Raw genomic sequence first — 5,119 nt, 5'->3', positions numbered from 1 at the left:
ACGGAAAACTAAATAGAAGACTAGAATGAGAATACTTGGAAAAATGTATCGCTTTTTAAATTTAATATGAACGCTCTGCTTCAGCAAATGTCAGTCAGTCGTTCAATAACCTCTCTCACAAAATGAAAATACAAAGAAAAAACTTTTAGGTTCTTGTGACCCACTCCAGCAGCAGATACACTTTAGTCTCTTTAAGAAGCCATGTCCTTCCAGAGGTGGAGTTCACAGATGTTCACACCTTTCTCACCTTACACCACCAAAGTACAAAGTAGAGTTGTGATCATCAGTGCTCTCATCTGGAACCTCCATCCATCCGTCATCAGGTCTAGCTGAATCTGATGAAAGTCTTGGAAAAGGTGGAATACATCGTGAACAGTCTATGGTGTCGCTTAAACGGAAGATCTTTAACATACTGTAACTTTTCAACTGTTAACACCATAATTCCAGTAGATTTCTTCAGAATCTACTGGAATTATCGTGTTAATGGTTGAAAAGTTACAGTAAATCAAAGAACATTAAAACCGGATGTCCAGTTTTAGAAGGGTTAAGGAGGGACTCGCATTGACTGTGTCCTGAACTTCATGCATCACCCTGTGTAAAAAAACTGTTTTCAATCCCCTCCATGACAAACTAATAACAGTCTTGAAGTTTATCACATATACACTTTTAATTTTCTTATCTGATAGAATCTCCACGTTTTCTCCATTCACCAAAATCAAATCAAACCACAAAATCGCACAAACACGCATTGACATATTGCCACACCATGATGGGGAAGAACAATAAATAAATAAATAATTACTAAAAATCTACAAAATAGAAATCTAGAAATCTGGCTTTGTACTGAAGTTTGGAAACAAATTTTCAGGGACCTGTCCACACCAGTGACCCCAAATCAAGTTCACAGAGTACACTACTACAGGACCCCCCAGATCCCAGCAAAGAGCCAGACCCGGGAGGTCCTACTGCAGCGACTCCGTTTACTGAGAAAGGTCAATCACTGATGTGGAGGTTCCCTCAGAGGAAGACACTGGAGTTAAAAATGTAAAAGGAGTAAAATAGATTAAAATGAATAAATAAAAACTTATATAAATAACCAGACAAGTAAAAATAATATATATATATATATATATAAATAATAAAATAGAGATACATAATTCAGTAAAAATAAATAAATATTAATTAGGTAAAAAGAGAGCATAAAACAAAATATCAGATAACTTTCTATTTCAACTAAAATCCAGGTTAAAAAGGTAGGTCTTGAGCCTTCCTTTAAAAACAAGAACAGTCTCTGCAGCCCTGAGGCATTCTGGGAGGCTGTTCCACAGGCGAGGTCCAGAGTAACTGAATGAGGCCTCGCCGTATGTTTTAGTTCTAACTTTATGAATAACTAAAAGGCATGAACCAGAGGACCTCAGGGTCTGCGAGGGCTCATACCTTCAAATCATATCAGATAGATTGGAGGGCCCAATACCGTAAAAACATTTATAAACCAATAAAAAAAATTTAAGATCAATTCTGAATTGCACAGGGAGCCAATGTAACGATTGTGTGTTCCCGCCCCCTGGTCCTCGTCAGCATGCGTGCGGCTGAGTTTTGTGATAATTGAAGGTTTGATATCCTTTGTCCTGGGAAGACCAGAGAACAGGGAATTACAATAATCTTATCTACTGGAAATAAAAGCATGCATCAGCACCTCTGTGCTGGCAAGAGAGAGGAATGGGCGGACTCTGGAAACATTTTTAAGATGATAAAATCCTGTTTTTGTTATGTTTTTAATTTGTGGAATAAAATTCAACTCAGAGTCGAAAATCACGCCCAGGTTTCTCACACAGTGAGAAATTTAATAGTTTTTTAGTTTAGATAAAACAAACTCTCTCTTGTCTTCAGAACCGATCACTAAAACCTCTGTTTTGTCCTGGTTGAGCTGTAAGAAGTTCTCTGCCATCCACGACTTAATGTCTAAAATACAACTTAAAAGAACGTTGACCGACTCTTCATCATCAGGAGACACAGAAATGTAAAGTTGTGTATCATCAGCATAGCTGTGAAAACAGACGCCATGTCTCCTGATGATGTCCCCAAGTGGCAGCATATATAAATTAAAAAGTAATGGACCTAAAAGTGAGCCTTGGGGGACCCCACAATTGATGTCAAAAACCTTTGAAGAGCATGTATCCATACTTACATAAAATCTACGATCTGTGAGATAGGAATAAAACCACTTCAGAACAGTACCAGAGATGCCCAAACCTCTCAGCCTACAAAGTAAAATCTTGTGATCTACTGTATCAAATGCTGCAGTCAGATCCAGTAGCACCAGGACTGAGAGTTTCTGACAGTCCAGGTTACATCTAATATCATTAACTATTTTAACCAGGGCTGTCTAAGCAAAGACCAGCATGCCTGAACTGATTTGAATTGGAGAAAGCATTGACAGACAACTGTCATCAGTTTTCTCATCCATCCTCGTGGTTAAACATGTAACCAAGAAGAGCTGAAAGGAAGAGGTCAGTCTGATTTCAACCTTCTTCAACAGAACTTTTTAAAATCTGCAGTGAAAAAGTAACACCATCATTAATGTAATTTTGAATGGAGCAGTTTTGTTGTACAGTAATGTTACTAATTAATAACATTATAGCAGCTGTCCTATCTCAGTTCTTCTTGATGTCACTAGTCATGTTTTTAAAAAGTCAACAGTGATAAACTTTCAGAATTAAACAAAAAAGTGTACTTGACTGGATTGAAAATTTGCACTTCAGGAAACTGTGTTGTGGGTCTACAGAGTTAAACTTTAAGTTAGTTAAAATTAAAGACCCAGTTTAAGGAAAATCATTCTTCTGATGTTTTTAACATGTCCTGTAGCATTTTTCTCCTTTTAGAAAGCATAGCTAAACAAAATGAAGGATGTATTCAGACTGGACATATTTGATTCACCTAATGTGAACCAGAATTTGTTTCCCCTGATGATCCGGGACAAGTTTTCAGTCTGAATACATTGAAATGGACCCTGGTCTGGAAATAGGAGCCCTGTCTGACCCACCTTTTGCGATGGTCTCGATTTGTTTCCAATCAGACTGACCTCCGGTTCACTCTGAGTTTCCTCAGTCTGAATACGCATACCCCACTGACTCATTAAAATGTGGTCAGATGAATTTAGGTTCATTAAAACAACTTTTAACACGATTCACAATGATTCTCCCACTGTTTTCTCGACAACCTATGTCATAAACAGTGTACCTTTCTCAGCCATCGTCTCCTCAGTAACCACCTTGCAGCTTGCCTCCACTGTACCAAACTAGCAGTAAAAATGTTTGTACCAGACATTGATACAGATGTGCAGTGAAATATAAAGTTTGAATCTGTGAACAATCCCGACAAGGATTGCAAAGCTTAGAACTTCCATTATTCTTTTTCCTGTTGCTTTGCCCTACCCTCAGAATTTCTGGCCAATGACTGAAGAGATCTTTAGTCAGGTGGCTTTGTTTACAGGCTTTGGTTTGAATCAGTAAATGGCAGCCTGAATGCAGAATAAACGCAAGGTTCAGGACTCGATCCGGAGAAAAATAAAGCAAACTCGGTCTGGACCAACGGACTTTTCCTGTCTGACAACACTCTTAGATCAAAACTGCGTTTCTGAGTATTTCTTTATGGAAATTTTTGCTAATCAGGAGCAGATGGGCAAAAAAAACTTTGTTGTAGTTGTTATGTAAAATCTACAATCAGTGAGCTACAGTCTTCTTGCTCTGCTCCATTTTGATGCATCCACTTGCAGACGAATAGATCCATGAACGTCTTTATTTTCCTCTGAGCTGGAATCCAGATCTAAAATGTACATCTGGATAACTACGATATTGATTGCCATTTTTGTTGAACCGCTAATGTAAGATTTAAGTTGTGAGGGGCTTTAAGCTAGCAGGAGAGAGTGTAAGCAAAGTGATGATGGGAAATCAGGAGAGGCTTCCCATGTAAAGTTCTGATGAACTCCTACTGCTCTACAGAAACTATGTCCCAGAAAATGGTAGGTTTTTATATTTAGGCATAAAGCAGTATAATCATGATTAAAAGACCACTGGGAAAACTTTGACAATAGATCTAAAATGGACTAAAGTGGGAGTTTAATTAGGTTGTGTCAAAGTATTGTGCATTGATAAATTTCATATTTTTTAATTTGTATTTCAAGCAGATATTTGAGTCCTTGCCAAAATTGGAAATGTTGCAGTTCAGCCTTTTCAGTCAGTAATTATTGCATGCAAGTTTACTAGTTATAAAAACAAAGCAATTTGTAACTGATGGTTCTGTGTCCAACACACACACACAAACATTGCTTTCCAGGAACCAGATGATGTCTCACAAGAAGCTTGGCCCACCTGCTCACTTCTCTTATTTCCCTCCATCTTTGATCTCCAGCTTCATGCCTTTTATTTATTTCATCCCTCAGGCTTCAAACCTGCCTGCCACCAATCACACCAGCATCATGCACAGATGAAAACACATAACCTTCACTGCAGCTCGCTCTGCTCTTCTCCTGCTTAGTCTTCCTCTCCCACATTGGAAGTCCTGAGCTTGTTATTAAAGTCAAGGACAGCATTAGCATGACGATCACAGCCCCCCATCATGTCTTGTCTTCCGAGGCTGAAGCCTGAAGGGGCAGACTTGGTTACTGAAGAGAGACAGAAGCAGAATTCATGTGACAGGGGCTAAAAACGGAGCTGGAAGAACGCGGTGTGTGACAAATCAAAGATGAAAATGACTCTCACTTCCCCGATCAGAGGCTGAACTTTCACTGCTTAAGCTCACACTTTTATTTTTGCCTCCTTCCATCATCATCTCTGGCTCAGAGTTCAGTTTAAAAACGTTTTGATTTTAGTATAAGATTGAAAAATGTATCACAGAGGAACATTGGCAACATTGAAACTTTGTAATGAGGAAACTGTTCACCTGAGCAGATTCTTCTATTTCTTTTTGCCAAATCTTTGTCCTCCACCAATGTGTGTGTATCTTTGTTGCTTCTTTGTCATGATTGAAAATATATACTGCTCACAAAAATGAAAGGAGCACTTTAAAGAAACACATTAGATACATCAGATCTCAACATGAAGTTGGATATCTATACAAA

The sequence above is a fragment of the Oryzias melastigma genome, linkage group LG15, assembly GCF_002922805.2.
Source record: "Oryzias melastigma strain HK-1 linkage group LG15, ASM292280v2, whole genome shotgun sequence".
Taxonomy (NCBI): domain Eukaryota; kingdom Metazoa; phylum Chordata; class Actinopteri; order Beloniformes; family Adrianichthyidae; genus Oryzias; species Oryzias melastigma.
Note: the sequence above shows the minus strand (reverse complement) of the source record.